The sequence below is a fragment of the Bombus flavifrons genome, chromosome 16 (assembly GCF_040668555.2).
Source record: "Bombus flavifrons isolate JBK064 chromosome 16, iyBomFlav1_principal, whole genome shotgun sequence".
Lineage (NCBI taxonomy): Eukaryota > Metazoa > Arthropoda > Insecta > Hymenoptera > Apidae > Bombus > Bombus flavifrons.
This window is the reverse complement of record NC_138457.1, coordinates 9,790,803-9,817,972: the sequence shown is the minus strand read 5'-3', so window position 1 is coordinate 9,817,972 and position 27,170 is coordinate 9,790,803. Positions and strand designations below refer to the sequence as shown.

The following is a 27,170-nucleotide window of genomic DNA, read 5'->3' as shown; positions in this document are numbered from 1 at the left end:
CGATTTTTAAGTCCTCTCGTGAACGTCGTATCTATGTATTCTTTGGAAAAATTAATCTTCCAAAAAGAAACCACCCTTTTTCGCCCATGTCATATCGAATTTCCCACAAGGAATCGCCATTTTTCCTCTCGTGCTACAAGTATCAAACCATTCTGTGATATATGACAGAGGATCGAAATTTGTCAAAAATTTCCAACATCTTTTGATGGGCTTGGAGATGGTGCGTGAGAATCGAGACGACGTTTATTACAGGAACGAGCCGAAAAGGAAATATGGAGAAGGAACTGCGAGGAAAGCTGGCTAACGTTTCCGGTCGCCGGAATGAACTTTCGTTACGAATTCAGCTTTTCCAGCAATTTTCATGGAAACACCGAACGACAGGACCTCTTTCACCCCTTTCACCGCTTTCATCCCCTCCACTTTCTAGAAACGCTCGATGTAGCGTGAATGCTGATCGTTGCGAGAGAGAAGCTTCGTGTGGCGAAATTAGCTGTCGAGAAACATTAGCATTTATTAATATTCATCGTGAATTGTTCGTTGAACGCAATTCTTAAAACATCGATGCACATATGTAGAAAGAGGTATTTGTAGGACGGTGCGTTGTCGATGTTTTCTCGATTGTATTTGTTTAATCTTGTGGCATGTTTCAGAACGATATCTCGACCTTTCTTCGTTCCAGTTGGCGTGTCTCGAATGTTTCGAAAGATTGCCTCGATGCGTTGGTCGTAATTGAATTTTTTTTTTCTTTTTTTAAACATTACAGACCTGATAAATGGGAAGTCATATTTTTATATCCGAGTTCTCTTGCATGATTGACCTCATATCGTTAGTCAAAATTTTACAAGTCACGAATTAAAAGTTATCGGTATTCATAAATCTTGTTGCAAGAATAAAGCGGAGATTTAGAAAGAAATTTCGCAAATTGAGATATTTTACAAATTAGTTGATCGTTCTACTCGACGTAAGATTTTTTCATTCTAAATAACTCTTGGTAAATAAAAAACGCTTGTGATCGAAGTATGTACGAATGAATTTTTGTAAAAATAATTTAGCAAACTTTTCGAATATAAAGACTGAATTTCTTTAAATATTTTTCTGTATTCGTTCGTAGTATGTTCGTAGTATTATTTCGGTCGAAGTATTTCTCGATGTTTTTCGAAATATTTGGTCAAATATTTCGTGGAAAAGTTCGTTTAAGAATTGCTTAGTTATTAATTGAGAAAATAAAATAAAAGTAAATCGTTTCTTTTTGTAAAATTTCATAGAAAATTTTTAATATCCCCGGTCTTTTAAATCCTCGCAATAGATAAATTATTGCCAAAGATATTTTTAAACATCGTACAAAAGATCTCGTAACATTTTTTGCAAATAGCTTCATCGAGGCAAACGAAACTCAATTTTCTCTTATTCGCTTCACGAAATTTTCAATCTTCTAGATCTCTAAAAATAAACTAAAATTACAACCATTGATATTTCGAACTACGCGTTTCTTCCATGGAAATTATTTTGCGAATTATTTCGTTGCTCTAGTCAAAACTGTCAAAAAATCTTCGTTTACTCCGTTAAAAAAGTTTTGAATATTTTCGATTTTTGCTTCTCAAAGGATAACAGAACAAAAGTATTGAAAAATATTTCAAAATTTTCGGACGAAATAACGTTTTCTGACTTACATATAGCTGTGAAAGGAAGGAAAATATAGAGGAGGATAATATTGGGTTCATTCTTGTTATTGGATGAAATTTATATACGTCGTTAATAGGAGACAGCAGGGGCCAATACACGTATTAATTAAAAAATAATTTGTTTTTCATTTCTGTATCGCGATTCGCGAAGCGGCGGTGTTTTAATTGGAACTGAAAAGTTGCCTGTGTTTCCGTGCCATTAATTACTCGGCTTCCTTTGATTTTCTGTTCCCCTATCTTCGATATTAATTTCCAATAAAAATGTTTGCACCAGAATACAAATGCATTCTCCGTTATGGAGCATTTTACCTCGTAATAAATTAATTACTCCTTCAACAAATATACGATGTTGCGCTACACATGTAAAAAATTTCGAACCTGAAATTTATCCAAAACTAAACCGTTCCGTATCCAATATAAATGACAAAGCAAATTACTTTGCTTGGCCGAAATAACCCTAGTTTCGTCTATTACGGGCACTTGTACGCTTGATACAAGCCTAGCACAAAGTTTAAAAGACAAATTCCATTATTCAACGACCTCTATCCGCAACACACCAGCCTCGAAAGAAACCTCAAACCCGTAAAAACATAAAAGACCAAGAATGGAGCCAAAGTTTCCCCAGTTCCATCTTCGTTAATTCCCACCTAAAATTCTTCGTCCCCTGCGAAACTTGAGTGGCACCCTCTGTCGAGGGTGATCACTTGGCGTGATGTAAAACGCATAAAAATTACGATTCCTTGCACGGAAGGAAGCACCCTTGTCAAAAAAGAATGGAAGAAAATGATCAGATTCTGAGGACGCGGAAAACAGAGCGGGGAATGGAGGAGAGGGGAAGGGGAACGACGAGAGAAGTATTTCGTCGGCTGATTTACCCAGAGCGAGCTACGTGGCGTTCAATCTCCATTTGCCGGCACTTTTGAATAATAAATCCGCTAATAACAACGGGGCCGGTATTAAATTCCGCGTAAACGAAGCAGCCGTACCCACGAGTCGATACAACCCGCACGCCTCTCATTTCCTTGCACCTCTCCCATTCTCTTGCACCCTGACACGCACACACACACGGATAATACACGCATATCGGTTGCTAATTGAATACACGTCCGGCCCGAACTTTAATAATATCAACAGTGATGCATACATTAAGCGACGGCTAAATTAACCAGCCGTATGGTCTCTACCTGTACGATGACTCGCGACCATCATTAACGTCCTTAATGAAACAGGATGAATCGCTAAATACGGATATTTTATTGAGCGAGGTTGTAGGCTACTCTTAAAAGTAGTTAAGGATTGAAATCTAGTAATTTCGAATTGATAATCAAATGTTAGATCTTTAACTTTCACTAATGATATAACTTACTGGGAATAGGCGTGCAGGCTACTCTCGAAAGTGGCTGACTCGCGAAAAGATAAAATTCTCGTAAGACGCAAAAAGATTTCAAATCGAAGTAATTTTTTATCAGCAACTGAGAAACAAATGTCGATTACAGAATGTCGTTAGACACGGGGAAGAAAAGGCTAGAAAATCTGTAGTAATCCTGGAATAATAACATTGTTAGATACGATAGCTGAGACTGTCGCACACGAGACTTAACCTCGAAACCTACGTTAAGTTAGGTCTGAACGTGTGTAGGGTGCTTGGCAGAGAAAACGCGCGTTGAGATGAAGGCAATAGAGAAAAAAGCTGGATGAACGGAAAGAGAAAGATTCGTAGAGAAGAGCCGGCTTGGAGTGGTCTAGCGGCGGAAGAGAGGCTCGCAAGGGCAAAGAAAAGCGGAGGCAGAGGGAAATTTCGCTGGCCGAAGAGAAAGGCTTGGATTCCACTCCCTCCAGCTTTAGCCACCCTTTCCCCTTCTGCTCGACCTTCCCCAAAACATCAGCCTCCCTCCGCTCTCCGGGGGTCAATGTCTGCAACCTTGCTTCTCGCGACGGTGGCGCCGCACAATTGCAAATCCTGCGCGTGCTACGACGCGAGGCTGGTCCGACGGATGACTTTATCTCTCGAATGGATGTAGCAGAAACAACTGTCGGGCTATGATCACCAGCCATCGAAGATAATTATCTTTTACTAGAAACAAGATCTGTGGCAAACGACAGCAACGACGAACAAATTTTACTAATTTTATTATTTCGCTCGTACAATACGAAACAGCGGCTCGTTGCTATGTTCCCGAAAATTTGCCTAAAATGAGCCAAAATCGTGGCTCATTTTACCTTAACAGAACCTTAATAGAACTGCGAATAAGGCTGAACAGTAATTAAAAGGGCCCAGGAAAACGACTAAAATGCATCCACAGCGAACAATTTCGCATTTTCAACGTGAAATTCGAGTTAGGCCAGTTTATCCGTGCTTTTATATTCATTGTAGTTGCGTGCGCAGTCCACGTACATATATGGTGGACAGGATTTGACTACATTATTTTGGTATCCGGATTTCGACCTCTCTTCAATCCCTGTCCTCGTCTTTCGCGGATTTCTTTCGTCGGCAATTTTCTGCATAATATATCCGAGGCTCCGGTTCGCGGGGTCAATGTCTGCCAGCTCGGTTTCCGTTTTACTCGGGACACGAGATATCTACCTGCGTGTGTGCACACACGGGTGGATAGGTTACGCGAGTCGTGAGATCCACAGGGTGTCTGGTTTCTTGCTACGCTTTGTGCCAGACAACGATATATCCAACTGCGTGCGAGCAGTTTCGCAAAAAGCAGGAGAAACGACAGCTGTAACGCGGATCTGCTTCGAATTAGGCCCCGTGGAGCTCCTGTTGCCAAGGTAGAAACCTCGCTGAAAGATTTTTTGCCTAATTTGCACGTTAGGATGAGAGATGTTAATTTAATTTGAGAATTTTGCGAAGAAGAATTTTGACAGAATCGTTTGTACTTGAGAAATGGATTATTCGGTCGATCGGATCTTTCTATTTGTTACCGAGCTTGTTACTTGCTTCGATTGGTACCAAACTTGTCGCTGGATATATTTCTTACTGTCGCTGGATATATTTCTTACTGTCGCTAGGTTTATTTATTGCTCGGCTTATTACTGATTTGTTAGAAACCTGTGGCTAGATTACGCAACTTTGCAAAAAAGGAGAACCGAAACAATTGCGCTCTCTATTTTCGATTTTACGAGTTGTACGAATACCGAGACATCCTGGGACACGCTGTATGCACGGTGACGATCCACATGGTCTGGTATCAGATCGTAATACCGATCGACGCCGGATAAATCGCGATTATGGGCTGTTTGGATACGAGTGCAAAGAGCGAAATGGCGCGTATGGTCGCGTATGAACGACGACACAGGTGTACTTGCCATTTTCGTTTTATCCGAGCTGCGAAGTGTAACATTATCGTGATCCGGAAGAGGCGGTAGGCGGAAAGTGCAAATTGGCTTCGATCGTAATCTCTTTGCCGTTAGGATCGATCACCGTCTACGTATCCAACGTTTTGGTGTTTTGGCGTTTCGGTATTTCGAGCCGGAAATGCTGAATTCCAACAATTTCCTCTCGAGATAATTTGGCCGTGCCGATACGAGCCGTCGCTACTCTTTCGACCCTGTTTTTCCGACCCGATTATTTTTAACTCTTTTCACTGTCTGCTTTTTTTCGTACAGAGATATCGTTCATTTTGTCACTCGTCGAAATGAAAAATCTTTTAATTAAGATCGTTTTATTTGCGGCGTTCAGATAATCTCGCCGATCAATTTCGCGTCCTGTTTTCTGTCACCATTGTTGCTATTTTCCAGCTTCGCGGCATTCGCGTCAACGATTTTCCACTAATCCGATTATATATCGAGTAAAGAAAAATGTTGTAGATTCTCATGAAAGATGGCCGACGTGTATATTTACCGAAGTAGGTTAAGCTTGGATCATAGGTAGCAGCTTTTTCATTAGGTCGATATTTGGTCAAAGTTTCCATTAAATTTTAGCGATCGAAACATTTTTCGGTCCACTTTATTCAACGTAGTCCGCTTCTCTGTAACTTGTTTTCGATTTTAATTCATTTTGTATATAACGCAATTCCATTTCTAATTGTATCGATAATTAGAGAACACCCTGTACATTCTCACACTTATCATTTCAGTCACCGACTAAACATAAACGGAAAGTGTAGTCATTGAATTATTAATCGAAGAAGCAGTTTTCCTCTCGCATACGTAACGAAAAAGTCTTGCGTAAATCCTTCGTAGCCTTCCTTTCGGAAGGAGCAAAATTGATTTAGAATATATTCACTGGATTATCCACGACTGCAGAAACGAAAGTCGAGTATCGACGTTCATCCGGTGCAATTCGAAACGCGAGCTTCGCGGGGATTATAAACTATTGTTAACGCGGCGATGTTTGACGAGTCGCGAGGGGAAAATTCTCGACGAGTTCCTTTGGGTACAAGGTACAATGCAATCTGGCCGGAATGTAAGTGGAGCCGAAGGTAGCCGACGATGAGAGGGCTCGAGCTCTCGCGAGATTCCCGTGTCAATCAGTCGGACGGAATTCGAGAACGCAAGATTTTTTCTGTCTCTCTTTACGGTAGCACGGGATCTCTCTGTCTTTCTTTCGCTATAGGCGTCTTTCTCGCAGGCTGAAAATCTCAACTGTTGCGTCCGTTCGATGGAAAATGCGAACCCGCTGCGAAAACCCAATTACCAGAGTCTGGCGTATGGTCGAACCGCGCGCCTCTTTGAACTCGTACACGGCCAGTCCGTCGATTAATTCCGCGTTTTTCGCCCCGCGCACCCGATGGATGGGTAATCGATCGCCAAGGAGACCGTTGAAAGTGAATTTTCTTCTTTTTTTGTGTGTGTGTGTGGTATGATGCAAATGATTTTTGAATACGCGTCTCTTGCATGAGAATTTAGGATACTCAGGCTGGACGTGCTGCATCCGTGGAAAATTTGAAGGGGCAAGAATGCACGGAAGACACAGAGTTTCTAAAGATATATAAAATATCCAAAGCATAGTAATTGTAATATATAGCGGAGGAAATAGATTTATCGAAAATTATGTTTGGAAATGCTATTTGAGGCTATAAATCTATCCCGCGATTATCGAGCAGCCAGTTCTTCTTTAATCTTTTCGTAAAAGAAACGAGATTACCTGTAAAGTTATTTACATCTTGAAGTTAGGAGGCAAAGTTCCTTGAAAGTGGCAAAAGGAAAGGAATTTGAAATCTCAACGCGTTACCTTTTACAAGGCGAGCGTAAGTTTCGTCTTTTATTCCGTCTAAATTTTTGTAAAACAAATAACGCGAGCATGTAAATTAATTACTTGGACGAAAAGGACGACTCAGGGTCAAGAGATCCGTGAAAGCCTCTAATTGGACGAAAGTGAAAAGTTGAGCGGCGAAATTAAGCGCGGGGTTTAAACGCACGCGCGCATGAACATTTTTTTTCATCCGGCCGAAGTTTGAAAGCGTATTGCGGGGCGGAAATTTATTTTGACTGTTGGAGCTATCGATGAATCTATTTTGACCATCGATACTGCACCGCTCTCGTAAATTGTACTTTGGCTTTGGTTCCATACGTACAGTGAAAAAACAAGCCAAAGCTATTAAATTTTACAGTCCAACTGTTTGAAGCAGCCCGCAATATTTCATATTGAAAGAAGCTCGTTTCCCCGATCCTTTCGTATTTACAGCCCTAGAGTGTGATTATTAAATAACTTTAACAAAATAATTACGAAATATATTTCACGATTTTTTATTTAAGTTTGTAGCGTTAGCGTTGCTCGGAAGCAAAACACGCTGAGACTCGAAAACCGTATTCTTCGCGTATGTTTGAGATTCTCTCTCTAGAAATTTCTTGGCTGCCTGTGCCTTGTACGCGCGCAGACTAACAAACAATTCGGAAATAGACAGAAATTTCGCATTGTAATGTACGACATGTTGGACGTCGAAATGACCGATACTAGAGATATTCCACGTTTATATTTATTCGAAAACGGCGAGGGCGGAGCTGGATTCTTGCTTTAAAACGATCCCTCTAGCCATTCTACGCGTATTAGTTTTTTCACAACTTTGTAAGAACGGGTTTTCCGTAATTAATCAAAAAGTCATTTTCCCCGTGGCTTTCTATAGGGATTACGTGTTAAAAGTTTCAACTTAGAAGATGAATATCTCCGTTTCGGTAAGGCTGCGCTCTGTTTGAAATTGAACAGCGTATAGATAATGTATAGAGTAAGCCATCGTGAAAATTTCAAAGGAATTGCAAGAAAGTCAATCCGCGCTGCAAATACCTTAATAAATTACAGCCACTCGAAAGTTTCTTTCATGTTGCAGCAAGTTTTTCAAATTCTCGATTGTTTGAAGGATTCAGCGAAGAAACGATGAAACGTTTGCCAAATTTTCATGGCAAGTAATTGCAATTAAAATTTACTTCTTTGTATATACAAGCGTTATTTAACGAAACTTGCTCCACCTGTCCACATAATTCTGTCCCCGATATTGTATATAAAAGTTTTCCATCGTGAGCGTTCAAATACATTCGCGAGCCGTTGAACGTAAAAAATCCACGGAATATTCAATTAGGAATTCACGTATGATCCCGTTTACGTATTCCTTTTGTTTTCGGTTTTGCGACGGGCTTGGAGGAGCAAAAAGGTCGGCCATTTGCGTAATGCACCGTGCAAGTATCGTAATGGCCGATAAATGATTTAGTATCGATAACATACGGTTCCCTCGATATTAAAGGAACACGGTTTCCTAAATAGTAAAATTTCTCTTTCTTTTTCTCTCGCTTTCTCTTCGAAGCAATCAGCACGATAAGACGCTCGAGGCTGAATGGAACCGTACGCGACGACATATTAGTGACAGATAGGGTATTAGCTGGAATTCTCGCTAAAGTCAATTTTACACGCCAGCAGTTCCATTCCATTCGTTGGAAATAATATTTTTCTCTTCTACCTCTTATTTATCTTCCTTTGGTACTAATATATTGGAGAATATAATAGCTCGATAATGGGGCAGATTCGGTTTTAAAATTATTGCTTGCTGTTGCAAGAAGCATTAGAGCGTGAGACTCGAGCAAATATTCTTTCCACGGTACTCTTTGAATTGTGAAATTGGATTGCGTTGTTGATTTTCAGAGATAAAAGGATATATATTTTATATTTTAATGTCCACATCGTGTAATTAACAGTTTGACGATTGTTCTCGATTGATATTACCTTTTGTTTATACGGTTTAGATACATTTTTGTTTAAAACACTATGTGTTCTTTAAATATCTGTCACAGCTTGCGAATATTACGTTTTATAGCGTAATAGTATTAATTTACGAATAAATGGTTAGACGTAAATATGAAATATCACGTTGCGACATATCAAGTACTCGATTTCGCTGTGTGTATCGATTTCGTAAACCTTTTTTGAAATAAACGCTTCCATCTTTCTGTAGATCATTTTACCTATAGCGTATCGTATCGAAATTGAACATTTTAACTTTCGTAAACGATTAAAACTTTTCAGGACTCGCATTCAACCAAGTACTTGTCGTTGAAAATCGGAATAATTTCGTACATTACAGCGTACAAATATAAATAAAAGTACCAAACAGAGACGCGATGCGAATATTAAAATCGGCTGTAAAAATCGAGAATTCCGCGTACCTCTTTTCCTCTGTCATCAAAAATACTAATATTCTTCGGGATAATCGTCTCCTATAAATCGTTTGTTCCAAAATCCCAAAACGATCAACACGTATGTACGATTTTTTTACGCCTGACGTTGGAAATATAAATATTTTTCATGACGGAAGAAATACTAAATTATTTTTTTAATGAAAAATTCTCCCACGATAACTAAAAACACGTGTACTATTTTTCGAAAAAAAAAATAATAATAAAAAAGATAACTGGTCAATTTCAACTGCAATTTCGAAGCTATCCAACAAATCTCTTCGTACGAACGAAACTAAAAGAGGCGATCAATCTGGATGCTGAAATATGGCGGCATTGGGAACCACGAGATGGAATAATCGAGCGAGAGCGAATTGTTCGATGGAGTAGTCGTCGCCGTCCAATTAGGCGAACCGGTAACGATCGTTTTTTCCCCCGACGAAATCTCGACAGCGCTTTATAAGCTAGGTCTGATCCTAGATTAGCGTTAATTTTGAAACGCCGGACCGATCGACCACTCGTAAGTGGATTCTTCCGACGAGTGGCGTCGTACTCGATGAGTAGGATTACGTATCAGCTCGGTGCACGACGTATAATCGAGTAACCACCAGTCTATTAGTTTGATCGAAAAGTTCTGTCTCCAAATTTGTTTCGTACTTGTTACTTTATTTCCGAATTTTTGTAAATCGCGGGTGTTTTTTTCTTTTTTTTTTTTTTTTTAAGTATACGCGATTCAGTGACACGTAGGACGCACTTCGGGAGTCGGTTGTAGAAAAGAATGGAAAATGTTCGTATATCTTCGTTTACGAGATGCGACGAATTTTGTAAGCAGAGCAAAATTATGGAAAATGTTGAAACACCGAGTAACAGGATCCATGACAGGACGTTTACAGGTTTGCCTTGAAACGCAACGTGATCATTTTCAGCTCCTTCGTAGAGGTGACTAGATAACACGAAATCGATACAGAGAATTGCTTTTCATCGTTTTCGGGTGTACAATCAGCTGCGGAAGCGGGTTGCACACGTTCGCAAACATATTACGCTTTACGTAATTTGATATTTAAAGCAACTTCTCGCGTCTGTAGGTATTGGTTAATGACGGTTTAAAAAATCAAGCGATGAAAATTTGTATCTATTCGATAGCTTTTTTCCTTCCGAGAGAATTACCTAATACTTCAGACTAGAATTCACGACGGAAGAAAATATTTCCCGATGATAACGAGATATTCGAATACAGTCACGTTCTTCTTAAATCATTTTAGAGTAAATGCTAGACGGTTGAATGGTCTGAGAGGTGTAGAACAATGGTAGAATTTAGTAAGAAGGAAAAGTTCTAAATAAATATCAGACAGAAAGGAAGTAAAACTGGAGAGATACAGGAATATTCTGTGAAAGGAGAGAATGTATGAAATTGAAACTTCAGAAACAGTCTTGTGAAAAATATCGCGTGCCAGCCTCTCCTATCAGACATTCTTTGCCGAGTAAACTTTGAAGATGTGCCTGGAAAACATTTTTTAGATTCTGCTCGCTCGCAGATTATAACATGGAGGATTTAACCGAGGAAATTTACAAATTAATCCGCTGATTAAATAATTTCAATGCAGTGACTCGCCTGATTAATTATACATATGTATAATTATGTTATTTCATATTCGCGCAAGATATACAACGCGTTACGGAATAGTATATTTTAAAACCTTGAATGATTTGAATTCTAGTTTCAAGATGAACGGTTTATCCTAGAAGTGGTTTATGGCGATGAAATATAACGAATTTTTTCCTTTCTCTTGTCACTGATCGCTATTCATTTTCGCGTGAAATCTATTTCTCTTAATTATTATCGCAAAGACACAATAGGAAAACAATTATTTTCTTTCACATAAATCACGTATCCATCAGGGGAACAAACCATTTACAGAGCAATTAAAATTAACAATTGAAATTTGCTTAATGGAATAACTGAAAATTTCGTCGAATGGTTCGGTATTCTCGTAACAGGACAATGTAACGCAGAATAAGCGATAAATTCTATCCTTTCTGACTTTTGATTTCGTTCGACGACGAATTTCCTTGAACCCAATTAAAAAAAAAAAAATCGAATTACCTTTCTATGTAACGTCTGTGATAATTTTTCTTTATTATTATCGCAAAACCAAACGTGTCGATCGTTTTAGTAGCATTCGTATCTCTCGTCAAACAACGAGAGAAATTTCGTCGTTATATTTCATACGTCGTATAATACGACTCAAATCATGCTGATTAGTCGCATCTCTGGTTCGAATAGGCGACCGTCAAACGCCATAAATCCGGCTCGATTCATCGCCTAATCTGTAAATTCAGAATGAGTTATTCTCTGCTCGGTAGTTGTGTATGCCTTTCTGGAACGTTGGTTGCCTGATATCCTCTCTCACTACGTAGACGCTCGCACACACATAGGCACACAAGTTGCATGAAGCGTACGAATGTGGAGTGTAAGCTGGTTGACCTTTTGACCCACAATTGGTCATCGAAATGCCAGTGTAATCGGTCATTGTTGGCAAACAGTGGAGAAGTGGTCGCAAATGGAGGAGCTGCTGAAAATTGAATTCGAAGTCGCGATTATCGATCCGCCTCTGTTGCACGCGTCTTCTCGAGGATCCTTTCAAACGGGATTGATTAACCCCGTTTGTTTCCAGAAACGATCCGGTAATTAATTCTTGTTCATTTTATTACAGTCTTGCCGAGTTTGACTTTGATGTTCAAAGTATCGATCCGCCACTTATATCGGCGTATGTGCGCGTTGTACGTAGATCATTAGGATTAATTTCGCATTGATCAACGATCTTAACGACGTACTTTCGAGTTCGTACGTAGCGTACATTTCTAGTTTTATATCAAGCTTTTTCCAAGCCCGAAAACTTTTAAGTCTTCGTAAATTTCAAACCAGAGAAGCAACTCTTGCGTGTTACAGTCTTCGCCATATTTCCATTCCGCCGTGTTAATTTGTGGAAATTGCAAATTCCATCGTCGATTCGACAAACTTTCCAAACGAAGAAAACAAATTGAATAAAAGTCTGGAACGTAAACCTACCACCAACATAAACGCGAAATCCAAAACATTCTGCAACGCCAGCCTCTGAAATTCCCACCATACTCTAATTTCCCCCAAGGATTCCAACAAATTGTCCACGCATTGAATTTCGTAAAAATGCCCGATCGATCCAATTTCACCATCCGTTCTACGAAAGCGAAATAAAATTCCCAAAGCGACAACAACGGCGGAGAGAGCCGTTTGACAAACAGCGTTGGTAATTAAATCGAACATCGGTACACGGGAGGAGTCAAGCGGTTGGAACAGTTGGTAACTAATGTAAGCAATAACGTCGCTTTAAGCTGGACCTAATGACTGTAACTATGGCCAGGATTAGCCGTTAACTTGGCCGTAAACGTTTCCTTCGGGACCTTTCGACCAACACACGGCAGCGAACCCGCGGAACATAGCTGACCGAAAATGTGGCCGCACTCGTTGCCCCAAAGTGTGAAATACGATCGCGACGGAGCACCTCTTCGAATCCTCCAGCCCCTCGTTTCCGAAGAAATACGCGACTTATACACGGTGACCCCGTACGAATTCCATGCAAGCAAATGGCGGTTTACGAGGAATTTCACTTTCTCGCGGGAACCGAGCTGCCGATTTTCCCGTCGATCGTGTAGAATTTTCTGTAAGCTGCGAAATATGGCTGTTACAGGGGATTCGAGACGCGAGGAATTTCTATTTCGTATATTTTTCGCTTGCAGCTTGGATACTTTGTAATTGGGGTGCCGAAGCGACGAACGACGAATGTAAGCGGTAGAGGCGGATCTTTCCACGGAATACGTAAGGACGAAAGAGCGATTTTCGTTCGCTTTTTAATAAATATTTCAGTGTTGTAGATTCTCGACGTTTAGCGTTCTCGCAGATTTAGACGCGGAACGAACGGTAGAAGAGTTTGGTGGGTTTGTCAAATTTATTTTACCATCGGGCGTATTTATTGTATTTACGCAATTATTTGGTATACGTGCGAGTGTTTGATATAATAAAATTCTATTTTAGGATACCCGATATTAAGATAACCAGGTTAAATTCAAGTCACGTAGAAAAATCCACATAAAAGGCACGCGTTGAATGTATTTGTTGTACATGGACTTGCAAGGAAGCGAGCGAACGTATCCATTAATCACACGGGGTGAGGAAAATCGCGTTAACAAGCGGAAGCTCGCGGTGACAGGCGAAAGACACCTGGTAGACGGATGTAGGAATTTTTCCAGCGAGCCAGGAAATTTCGTATCGATCGTGCAGCCAGATTAGCTACGCGTACACCGATTAATTGTCGGTGTATGAAAAAGAGCAGGTGCCTGGTCGTGTCGACCGAGCTTCAAATTGCGAACGTTTCCGCGTTCCTAAAGAGTCACGGAAATGCGAAAACAAGCGAATCCGCGGAAACTCCACGGTCGAGTATAATATCGTCGGTTAACGTTATTATTCCGGGCCAAGAGAGTCGAGAGGGAGGAAGCGAAGCGAGTTAGCCCGGTATTGTGCAACTCGTGTCGCTTGTCGTCGGCTGGTTCGTTAAATTTTTTAATCCCATCGACGGCGCGCCTGTCCCGACGCCATTAATCTTTCACGCGTCCGGCATGCCCGATGATCGTATCTCGCGGTTTCTCGCGAATGTTTGCCGCAAGGGTGTTTCGTCGGTGATACTGGAACTTTGAAACGCGCGTAGACACTTGCGACAGAAAGAATAAGTACAGTAGAAAGTACAGTACAGTTGTCAGAAAGATAGACTCTTTCTTTCTTAGATGGCTGGATTGGAATTTCGTATGGCGAATCTTTGTACGATAACGGCGATACGTGTGCTGGTTCGCCACTGATACTCGCTGATACTTGCTTAAAAAGAGAAAGAAAAAGAGAAAATAGTAGTAAAAGCTGTGGATTTTTATTCGACGCGTCGAATCCTTATACGATAGCATCGACGTTCGTTACGCGTTATATCAACGATCGAGGAGTATTCAAAACGAATTCAGTTTTCTTAAGATGAATTTTAGTAGATTCTTTAATTGTTAATTACTCGAGTTTCTTCTCTGAATGGATTCGAAGTTGGCGGGTCATTCGTACGATAGCTGGATAGTCGAAGCTACCACCGAGTTATTAAATTACTGTACAAAAGAAAGTTGTTACTGGCCAATTTCGCGAAGGGAAGCAAGACATCTGTGTTAGCCGGAAGAATAATCATGCTACTGCGCAAAGCTCCAAGATGTATCGTTTCATTCCACTCGATAAAACTGGTAAAAAAAACTGTACTATACATTTTCCCAAGCGAAATATATACATATATTCGAAATATCGAGCTTACAAAGCCATCTTGCAAAATAAATCGCTTCGAACGAGTATTTTCTTTTGTTACGGCGGAAATTCGATCGATAGACGAACGAGCCTCGATCGTTGAATTTACCGCAAGCCTATAGACTATTTTTTCTGTTTCATAGAAGTTTATCAAGTTGGAAGTGTATCAAATAATGGTTACAGATCCGCTAAATTTACGAGATCGCGTGTTACTGGCAGATACAGGCATAACTCGTAGGAATACTATGGAATGTGTTTCGCAATACTGCTGACACTTGTGAGCCACGAAGAAATATTGGCAAAACTCGCGTAGAATCGTGTAGCTTCGGGCTTTACAGAAAACATTCTTCCCCGTAGGATATTCAAATTCTCTTGCTCCGCGAATTCGTTAAATTTTACCGGTTAAATGAAATAGATTATTATTATTATTCGATCTATTCTTTAGAACGCGTTCCCATGAAAATGAGGTCCGACTAATGGAACGTGACCAGATGGGAAGCGATCATGATAATGTGGCGAGGTAACAGAGATTTTTAGACGAAGGTCCTGGGACTGGGTTTGCACAGTATTCGTGTTCCAATTGAATTTTTATCGTCCTCTTTTTAGAATAATTTTCGCAACTAAAAAAGTAAAATAATTTTCATCCAACTTCCTTTTGAAATTTTTTCATTTCATAAAATACATAGCGATGCCAAACTTTCGATCAATTACGTCAAATCACTCGAGTTATTTCTTCTTTCCACTATTCCAAATGTCCTGTTATGCGAAACAGTCTATAAATTAAATTCCAGTTAGGAACGGATCAGATCCGAATAACGTCTCGCTTATGCGGATCGAGTTTGTATAATAAATAGAGGTTAAGTGTATTTTGTACGAATTGCACGTATTAAATATCTGATATATCAATAGAATTGGATTAGGCCTGGTTATCGTAGAATAAAGTAGATTAAACCCGATCAGTAGTGAATTAAATCGGATTAATCTGGATTAATCTCGAAACTGGTTAGATTAGCTAGGATCTATTCTGTTTCAGGTTAGGTTAGGTCGAATCGTTTGAACATTATGTTGAGCTAGATTGAAATAGTCATACATTGTGCCGGATCCTGCTGGATTAGGTAGCTTTAGAGTGGGTTAAACTTAAATTAAGTTAGGTTGGGTTCGAACAGAGCTGCCTAATTTTTCACGATAATATCTAACATCCTCGCTTCGCTTGCTTCAATGATCTTGGAATAAACGTATCGCGCTATAGATTTCTCCTCAAGCTTTTCTAGCAACGAATCCTGAGCGCGTTCGTACGATTGAATTTGGATTTATAATATCGTTAACAACATTTGAAAAATCAAGAATTTTCAATTGAATTCGAATTAAAATGGTACATAATATGGAACTCGTACGACTATACGTACGTGTGTGCAATAAGTCTGACGTGGTTCACCGCATGCATAGAAAACTGTCAAACGGATAACAAAGCCTATAGATGACACACATGATCGGTGTAACTCAATCGGATCGCGAGAACCTAACATTTGCTTTCCTTATCCATAGACTACACGTAGCTAGCTTGACGCATCCGCCTAAATCCGACCTAACCTACAAATCCATCTTAATATAGAGAACTTCTTAGAATCGTTTTGCCATTCGCGTTTACACGGCGCCATCGTAAAATTATATCCGCGGCTTGGAAACAATTTCTCCAGCCCACGAAACTCCTCTTTATCCGTGTCTACGTTACAGCGTATATCGATTTCCACTCGAGGCGAACGGGATCGGTTCGCCTTAAGAAGGGAATACAAAAATATGTGCTTAAGCCCTCAATCGGCCCGTCTACGTAGCGATTTACATGAGAAGACAAAAACTTGCTTTCGAGGCATCCTCTCCTTCCTTTCTACTCTCTTCTTCTCCTCTGTCTCCATGCTTCTTCTCATCCTCGTCGCGCGAACACACTCTGCACTCTGCACGCCGAGTGCGAACGCGGCGAAAGGAAAAGCTGGCTCAGCGAGACTCGTGCGGTACTTTGCATTTTACAATGGCAAAGATATTATGTAAAGCGACTGCGCTCGCGTGCCCCACTACACACACACATACACACGCGCACACGCACTTTCTTTCTCCCTAAAACGTCGCTCGAAATTTCTTGATTTTACGGTGCACGCGTTTGTCAATTGTTTCAGAGAATGGTTCAGTTACATTCTTGTAATAGTCGTGCCAAGATTATTCCTTTTGTAGAGAGGAATGTTTGAGGATGTTCGTGACGGGAGTGTTTGATTTTTACTATCTTTTCTCGCGCATAACGATTATAAAATTAAACAATACGAACAGACGCGTTCGCTTTAAAATAAATCGCAAGGGAATCGAATTCTCTCAATGAAGATTTATAAGTTTCCAAGTTGCGAGATCCATTTTTATCACCCTGTATGCAATCCCAATTACTCGCTCCTCGTCATTGTTAATCATTAGAAAAAATTCCACTGTTGATAAATTTATCTAACGCTTCCTCGGCTAACGTGAAATTCGACGTGGTTCTTTTCTGCTTGTTATTATCGATTGCTTTTATAATCACGCTCACACTATCCTCGTCTCTTTTTTCGTTTTAACCCGTGCTGCCCTCTATCTAGGGCATCACCGCTGTCCCCGGCAGCCGTCTTTACACACACAATTCACCCGATCTAAAGATCCATAGATCGTTGTTTAAGTTTTATCCTCTATCCACTACAAAAGCTTTCGAACCGTACACCTACCTGATGACGTGTATAGTAAATATAAAAACAAGAAAGAAACGCGGTGGAAAGTTGTCGTAATTTTATAGAAAATACGCTCGTCAACGTAACAACGACGAATAATTAAAAGGAAAAACGAAAGTAATTCTACGTGACTGTGTGTAGTCGAAATCTAATATTTTTAATCAGCATTCACAGTGCCGATTCAAAGAACTTTTGTTTGCGATTTTTTTTTAAAGAAATCTCCTACTGTTTTATAGATCTGTTGAAACGTGCTCCAATTCCTATTAAAGTAATTGGAATGGATTCGTTCCAACTAACAAAATCGCATTTTTCTTTCAATAAATTTATACGCGAACATTTGTTCCCGACTTCTAATGCATTGTTCTATCCATTGGTTGGTTTTCGCGTAGCGTTCCGTAAAAAAAAAAATTGTTACGGCTACGCTCGCTCTTCTTCTAGCTTCTAGTACAGTTGAAAATACCGCAGGAAATATACAATAAAGTACGATACACGATAAAAATTCAATGGACTTCGCATACGGTGTAAAGTAATATATACCGCGTGACGTTTTGAAGGCAACTTTGTATATTGTCAAAAATATCGATCGCGCGGCGCCTCGCAAAGATCGAAACGGATTGACGATATTGTTGCGAATATCGTGTGTCGTGTGTGGCTCCCTCTAGAATTCGTCAAAAATAACAAATTCCAACTGATGCCAATTACACGAGCGTGCAGGCGATTTCGGCGCAGTTGTCGGAAACAATTTCCCGTTGTAGAACGTTGGTGTGCAACCGATGCAAGTCCGTATCCGCGCACTTGAGCGCTTAAAACGCTCCCTTTCGCCCTTTTTTCCCCCGGTGTCACTTATCCGCCGTAACGCTTTTAGTCCCTTCCGTGTCTGTGACTGTGTACAAAGTGTCTACACGCTGCTATTCTCTAAACTGCACGCCGTTGCATATGGAAATCCACGCAACGTCGCTTCTTACATTGCACGAACACGTTGGGGCATTTAAATTTATTTTTCCGCTGCTTCCTTTTGCCCCGTGTCTCGAGCAACGTTTACCCAAGTTTGGAACTTGCTCCACCCGTCCTTCAGCAAGGGGACGATTGTTCTTTTCTCTTTTCTTCGTATTTTTCACCCTGTCCGCCATCGGATTACCAGGAATTAGGAGACTCTTTCGTTTTACCGGCTTTTTAGGTTACGTGGATGTTTGCCTCTCGTTCTGTTAACGGAGCTGATCGGGTGATTATTTGTATTGCAATGTCGTGTTACGAACAACGGATATTATCGCGGTAAAAATGTCAATGATCTTAGAATAGTGCTGGAGAAATAGCCTTCGATGTTCGATTTGAACGAAATACCTGATACACGGTGATTTGTGTTTGCAACTGTGAGTTCCAATATCAAAGGTGAAGTAAAAAGAATTCGAAGACAAATATGTAGGAATAAAATATTAACGAATGGTTAAAAAAGAAAAGACTCGTTCCTCTTAAGCAATTAATTACGATCGATCGAGCAAAGTTGGAAACAATTAAACCTCCAATTAACTGGACTACGCAAATTTATCCGTTTCTTAAATTTTAATTAAGCGATCCGCTAACGAAGGCTAGACTATCAGGATATATTTAGAAATTGTGTCGTGGAAAGATAAGTTGGGAACGACCAGAACTTGTTTTTGTTCCAGTGAACCGGAAGACCGGAGAAGGTACATACTTGACTTCGTTAGGGAAGTTAGGTTGCTCCCTGCTGCAGCTAAACTTTCCACGAACTTCGATTATCCAAACTCATTGGAGAATACATTATTTGAAGAATTGATTTGTTTGAACGATCGAACGATCGGGTTACGAGTATATCGTTCGCTAACGTAATAATCTGCTGCAGTCTAAGAAAACGTTGTAAAACGAAGAGTATTTCGTTATACGTACTTGCCTCTTTCTCACATAGATGATCTTAACGTTAAACGAATCTTCTTAAAAGTTATCCGACGACGTACGAACGTTACGAATCTTAGCAGACTAAAACACTAAAAATTGCCAAACTCCAACTACCCGAAAATCTGACCCAAAGTCCTCAGTCTCGCGAACAACCGCAATCTTTCGAGTTTGCGAAAACAGGAGCCAGACTAGGCTCCAAATAGACTCGAAACCGAGAGCAGCTCCGAGCTGTAGCAGAGTTAATGACAGGGCACGGTTGGGCCAATTATTTAACCAATTATTTACTCGGCGCAGGCCGGTAAACCGGTTTTATCAGCAAGTCCTCTGACCACGGCTCGCAATGGCAAACAAGCCGTGGCGTTGCAGGTATCTCGTGTGTCTCGAGCCGTGCACTCTTCTCGCCGCGTATCGATTTCTCGCGTCGTTACGTGGTACGCGTGTACAACGTTACGTTCAACCAGGCCACCAGGTTATCTATACGGGCCGTTTTAACGCGGACCATTGTCCTTACTGAATCGCATTCCACAGATACTGTCAGTTTCCTACTGTCGTTGCTCCTCTAACAACGCTATCGTTGCTCACATCGAATTCATTATGCGGTGTGTAGGTCGTTTTCATGTTGGTACCATTATGGATCTCGAAAATTTCGAGCATCTCACCAATGGTATCTATAGGTGAAAAAAAAAAGAAATTGATATTCATTCGACGGCTCAGCTTGTATTTAGGATCGACTGTCATTTCCTTTGATATATGACGTTAGGATGATGCGAGGGGAATGCCACAGAATGGCTAAGTTTACTAGGAGCAAGAAATTGTAAAACTTTGTTACGTTAAATCGAGGGTGGATTCAAGAGACAAGGGACTCGTTGAATGAAGGAATTTGGCTATCGTTGGATTTCTATACTGAAAAATTAAACGAGTTGTGGATCGGTCATGGATCATAGGATTCGGTATTGTAGGATTCTCGATCACGTGGAACTTAGTCGAGTCGTTTCCAAAGCTACGAGTTTCGCGTTGTATCGTTCAAATAATTTCCAAGATTCGTTACTTAAATCGATAATTCTTTGCTCTCCTATTTATTCGGTTAAACGATACAACCTCGGAGCAGTTGAAACATCTTGCCATCTCGAACAAGCGTCGCAATTTACAACACCCAACGACCAATCTCATCCATCCCTGAACACCAAACACTCTGCCACTATGAAAACAGAAAAAGGGAGGAAGAGAGGCCATACAGAAAAAAATTCTCTCTCTCGTGCATCAGCTAGGGAAGGACTGGTGAACCTCCTCGCTCAAAGATGCATAGAATTTTCCCCGGCTGACGCCGGATGATTCAATGGGTCCATGAACAACCTTCTCCGGATGGAGGAGGTTATGTGTGTCAGCCGGTTCTTCCATTGTACCAGTGCACACGTACACGCAAAAACGAAGGTCCTAGAAACACTCGTCGCGGATTTGTCATCGTAAATCGTCGGTTGGGATAATCCTAAAAGGAAGAGGGAAAAGAACGATAGAGAACGAGAGAGCGAGAGAGAGAGAGAGAGAGAGAGAGAGAGAGAGAGGGAGAGTGGACGGCGAGGGAGTTTTTCCGGTGCTGTCTTCAGCCGGGACACATTTCACAATTAGCTCGGTATTACGTCGACAGGATTAAAGGCGCACGACGGAAGGTTGCCGTGTGTCTAGTATTCTTGACGCCTGGCGTGTTATTTATGTGCCAGTCCCTAATTAAGTTCAGCCTGTAATCGCCTTAATCCACTTTGCCTGGGAGAACGCTCCCGATTCTTAAGTGCGATCTCCCAGTCGACCCCTGTTCGCTATTTGTACACGAGTCTTCGATATTGTTTGTCGAAAACCTACGATCGTGTTCTTGGTCCGACTTTGATTCTAATTGCATCGACTATAGCGCTTTACGACGATCGTTTATTATATTCGTACAATCGCTGCATATAGAGCCTGTTCTACGGCTACGACATCATACGTGGCTCGCAAGCGCGCGTGGGACGTAAATATCGACTGGGAGCTTTGTATTCATTGCAATATTCAGAAGTTTGGTAATGATATTAGGAAGTTTGGTAATCTGTTAGTTCGTTATCACCCTTCTCTCTATTCGTGTTAGATCTGGCCCCCTGGATTTTGTACTTCATTCGACGCTGCGTCTACCCGTGGTTTCGCGTCTAGGTGACGTTTTATTTGCTCCCAGTGCGAAGTTGTAACGTACGTGACTCTTGGATTGTAAGGGGCTTGTTCTTATTGCATCTGGGACCTTGTTCCAACCCCGTTTTACACTTTGCACTTCCGCCACGCTTCAGAATCGTAATTTCCGATGCCGCTTTACCTTTGCTTATACGTTCCGCTAAAACGTTCCTCCAGTCACTTTATTATTTTCCGCTTTGACGTATTATTACCTTGATCCTCTTCTTCGATTTGTCGGTATTCGGCGATCACGAGGTTCGAAATTTAATTACAGAGAATAGATTGGATTATCGCTTATCAATTATCAGTCCCTTTAACCTCGTCGAGACGAATTTTTTCTTTCAACGATGGAACTTATAATATGATTTTATAGACTATGATACCTACACCGAGAGGAATTTTTCCAATCGCATCTTTTGCTTCAAACGATTAATAATCAAAGTAAAGCGAAAGGTCCTCGCGAATACTTTATCAGGGTTTCTTCGATTCGCGGTTTCGGCCAGATTTCTCCGTACCAGATTTTTATATCGACTCCTGCGGTCGTTTCCTCGAGAATCCAGGTTTCTCGGAGATGCGACGCGAGGTAGGATTCTTTCATTTCGCATCCGCGCGTCCGAAAGTTCGTTTCAGCCGCAACTCCGGGCTTTTGCATAAACGCGAACTCGCGACCGGAAACGTTTCAATATCGCGGCAAGTTGTAGAACTAATATTCTCCGCTGTGTGTACGTAGAGAGCATGGAGCTCACATATTTACCGTGACACAATTTTGGTAAATAGAAACGATGGAACGTGTAATGGAAGGATCGCGAGTTCCCTTCGAGAATCGATTCGGACTCTTGTTTAAACTGTTCGGAAACGTTCTTCGCTAAAGTTTCCTGTCTTTCTATCTGTTACTTCCTGCAGCGGATGCCCGCTGGGCGTAAAGTTGTTTTATGTAACGAATAAATCGAATTTGTCAGCTTGCAGTGTCCCCTGTACTCTTGGATATATGAAATTTTTTGACGAAAGGAGAAGGAAGAAGCGAAGGGCGAAAGAAGAAAATTAGAAAACAGTAAATTGAACAGCGTGTACTTAGTTCTAGAGACACGGGAATTATTACAAACGTAATGTATATCGTTGGAGATGTATTACTTGTAGCGGACGGATAAATATTTCAGTGAATTATTGCTCGATATAAGCGAAACGATATTAATCGATGGAAGAGTCGTTTCGCCATGCAGACCCGAGGGATTGACGTTCAATTTTTAGAGGTGTACGAGAACAGACTCGATAATTAATTCGATCAGATCAGTCCATAAATCGGCCCGTAATTTCCTGTCGTAAATGTTCGATGTCCGCGGAAGTTTGCCGAGGATGATTAAGTGTACACAGTCATTTAATATAGGCGCCTGCTTTGCTTTATTAATCTTTCATCATTCCCTGTTCCGTTCGCCTCGTTTTTCCTTTGTTCTTAGAGCCTGCGAGCCGAACTATTATAAATTTAAGCTTACACGAAGCCTTATGATTCTATGCTCGACTTTCCTCCGATAAAAAGCATCGAAAATCAAGAGTAAAGGTTCGATAATCGTTTTCTTTAATATTGGATCGATATTCGCCTGGCCTTTGAACCGAAAGACGGCCAATATCTATCGCGAAACACGCATGCAGGATAAATCTGAAAGGCTGTTAATAGGATTTACGGGCGTATTGTGTGCCATAAAGCTAATAGAAACTTGTCATACGGATCAAAGAGGAGACTGGGAAAGATGAAAGAAACCTTGGCAAAGATGAAAGATAAATTGGCTTCGTGTTAAAACAAACCCATCGCCGGTGCCCATCGAAACCGTGGAATTAATAGAAACGATCTGGCATTTTTCTACCTTGACAAACTTGAATTTACAAGGCAGCTTTACCTGTCTGTCGTGGTATTCCATTTGAACGAGAGGTTTTGTACATTCTTTAACCGCCATACCACTATCGCGTCGTGTTATTAATCGTCACCAACGAGTAAATATACTTTGTAGAATTAAGAATTTGGATAAGGATGCCGATGATGTGTTACCGTAAGTTCATAAATAATAGCGATATTCATAGGTGGATCAATTTATCCAAATCTAATTTCAAATTAAACGTACGTGTGGATAAAAGAAATTAAGAAGCCGAATGAAGGTAACTCTAACAACTCTGAATTCGAAGATGACGAACACGTACATAGTTCTGTTTATTCAAACATACGTTCGACAAGCACAAACGTGCTTGTTAATGAAATTTCATGGAATATTACGAGGATGAGCGAAAAATTCGTGAATTGAAATGCTGACAAACGTTGGCGTAAATTCAGAGACCGATACAACCGCTTCGAATTCATTTTACAGTAGTCACTTCCCCATTTAAAATCCCTGAAAGCAACAATTATCCCGTAGCTGGCTGACAGCATGAAAAGGCTACTATCCCCGGTCCACGAAACTTCACCCGGTCTTTCTATTCTCCTCCTCTTTTTCTCGAACCTGCCACACGCATTCCTAACCTCCCTTTTATGCCAGAGTTTTACTGGGAAAGGAATGACCTCGCTATCCTTAACAAAGAATGTGTGTGGCTTACAACTGAAGGCTGTGGCAGAGCCGGGATTGAAGGCGCGTCTGCATGAAAGCTGCTGCCATTTACTCGGCGAACATCTCAGAAACCGCGCGTCGAACGAACGCAAAACGTCCCTCTGAAACTGTCTACCTATGCGTGTGTTAGTGTTTGTTCGTGTGTGTTGGAGCATGCGTGTAAAGAAACATCCTACTACGTGTTCATTTTACGTTTCCATTTGCAGTCGCGGTATTATGCTTTCTCTCATTTTTTGTTTCAGGTGAGTCATTGGAGCCGTAATGAAGCTACCATTGTATCGGGCTGTAAGGTATGAAATGTTCGTTTCCTCGAATTAATCTTTTAACGTTAGTAGTATTATTAGCGAAATTCTAAGAGTCGCGAGTTCTAAGAGCACGAATTGGTACCGTTGCAAGTTGTCAGGGATACGATATTAAGCAAAGAATGAAATTTTATGAACTACAGAGTATCCGAGATTGTCCGATTATATTTGATAAACAGATTATAAAATAGTATAGCGAACAGTACGGAGAAACGACGTAACGTAATAAAGAATTTGAAGCATTCAAACGAGCATTACATATGTTACGACCTAATACATTTGGTCCAGATGACGTTCCACGGATCATCGAAGGTTACCTCGATGAGTCACTTGCAATTATGAAGCAGCTAGAGGTTAGAATTTGAATATCAATGAGAAAAAGTGGAAGATTGAACGTTGCAGTAGATTATACGGCGTGTGAGGTTTCCAGATGGCCATTGACCGAGGTAAATAGGGATTAAGTTTCTATGGGGGATAATTCTGACATGGGGATCCTGAAAGAGTCTTTAAAACTGGTTTTAACTGATCTCTGACTACCTGCTTCGACCCGATTCAGCGATCGAATCGTCCCATTTTTCGTAGGGATAGATTCTCACCGCCAGTTCGAAGCAGGCACTAGAGAAAGTAAATAACAACAAATATCGCTGCTTCAAACAATATTCTATTTACCGTTTTATTTATTGATTAGAAAACGTCTTAAAGGAAACACGACGTGTAGCGTTTAAAGGTCCTTATTCTTCCGTTTTACACTTTTCACGATATTAGAATAAAATTGTCAATTCCTTTTCAAGTTTTAGCAATGTTGCGTCTATACGCGTCGACATACTTTATGCAAAGGTACCTTAACAAGAGCCGGAAAAATATCTGTTCTGCCAATTGCGAGAAAAATTACGGAAGGACAAGTAGAAAGGTAACCACTGCGAAAAGGATATAAACTACAGCGAAAGTGGAGTACTTTTTCCCGTCATTTAATCAAATTTCCGGGCTGAAATTCGAGTATTGATTCGCGTTGCCGTTTAATCGACGTGTTCTAACGTCGAACGAGGCGGTTTCCGGCCGCGTAACGAGATTCGAATCGTTTGTATATCGGTGCAACAACGAACAGGTAGGGGCTACAGTACGGGCAATATTCCAGCCAGCGTGCTAATGTATTTTTAATACGTTTCCCCGGCGATTAATCAGACGGCGTGTGGCCGGCCGTGTGTTTTTAATGTTCGATGCAAACACCGGCCACCCTTTCACGCTCGGTGAAAATTTAAATAAGCCGCACCAGCGAACGCCACCGGAGATAAAGAAAATTGGCAGGAAAAGGGAGAATCGTAAAAGCGTTACAAATCGTGTTCCCTATGCATTCTCTTCCTTCCCTTCTTTTGCCAGCTGAACTTTCAATATTTTTGCAATAATTCGCAAACTGTCGGGTTTTCGTATTCTGGAATTATTCGGTTATATCGATTCTTTTTTTTTTTTTTTCTTTTTTAGAAATTCATTAAATCGAACTATTTGGAATTGCGCGAGGTAGCTTCTCTCGAAGAAGTAATCGAGAGTTAGGTTCAGTGATGTAGAGAAACTGAAATATTTTGTTAATATTATTATGAAGAAACTCAGTTTCCAATAACGTAAAATTGAAATTGACGATGTCTACTGACATTCCTCGTAAAATCTCCATCGTTATTGACCTAAATGAGTATTGACAGAATCAAGTTTAATTTACTGGAATCGTTCAACGATCCATAGAGATTTGAAATTATCCAGATGTTTATTTTAGGCGTTTAATTTCTGTGCATATTTTCGCGTAATTTATTTTCAACTATGTCAGTTATATAATCATGGCCGGAAAATATTGCGAGTATATCGATATTCAAAAGGTGTGTCTACGAGTGTTCCGATACTTTCGTAAGCCGCTATAGCCGCGCTCTATCTTCTAGCCGCATTCTATCTCACGCTCTTCGTTCGCCATATCCACAGACCGCTCTGTTGGCACAAAAAAGGGGACAAAAAAGGAAAGAAGACAGTGCAGTCCGCGTGAAACAATAATTCCCCAAACGGGGGTGGTTTTTTTCCGCGGCTGGAACGCCAGAGGAGGCCATTTAACCGCGTTGTAACCGGTGGCTTTAATCTGCGCTGACGGGGTGCGGCTCATTAGATGCGATTAGTCTGCAAGCAGACACGCTCCTTTATGTCCACACGTACATGCTTACGCAGGTACACGTAGACGCGCGAATAACCAGCGCAAACTGCTCGGCTGTCCCCATCAGGATTCAAGCGGCGTGTGTCCTCTGTTGCACACGAGAGTCTGTGTATTTGCCCGCCTGTAAATCTATAGACGTACACTAGTCGAGTGTGCATTTCTCTATACGCGTCTATGTACATTAATGTTCGTAAGTATTTGGCCGTTCTGCTCGATCCGTGGAAATAGCATTTTCAAATCGAAGCAAAGTGCAGTTGTATGCAAATTAACGACGAATAAATTAGTCGTTGAGTATCGGTTTTTAAAAATCAATTTCGACAAAGATACAATTAAACTATAGTACGTTGTGACTTGATCGTAAATACATTTGTAGGGATTTGAAAGGTGGAGAAATGTACAGAACGTGCCGACTACGAATATCGAATATGCAAGACAAAGGTAATTATATTATTCAGCGGGTGAAGAAGAAAATTGGAGAATCCGAAGACAAAGACTTTCGCATCATTCGGTATCATCTTAACTACATTTTCGATAATAATCGACCGTTCAGATACCTTTGAACGATAATACAGTTCGCGTACGTGTA

The 27,170-nt window shown here is 40.8% G+C and overlaps 1 protein-coding gene across 7 annotated transcripts in view; it reads left to right on the top strand.

The window, feature by feature from the left end:
• The window catches only part of LOC138188465 (uncharacterized), a 377,221-nt gene that overhangs the window by 59,263 nt on the left and 290,788 nt on the right, over positions 1-27,170 (top strand). Inside the window, exon 2 of one of the 7 annotated variants that reach the window (XM_069130255.1) lies at positions 24,337-24,384. The exons of the other annotated variants lie outside the window; for them this stretch is intronic. The gene's annotated coding sequence lies outside the window, so the exon portion shown is untranslated. The remainder of the gene's footprint in view (positions 1-24,336; positions 24,385-27,170) is intronic. 7 annotated transcript variants of the gene reach the window in all.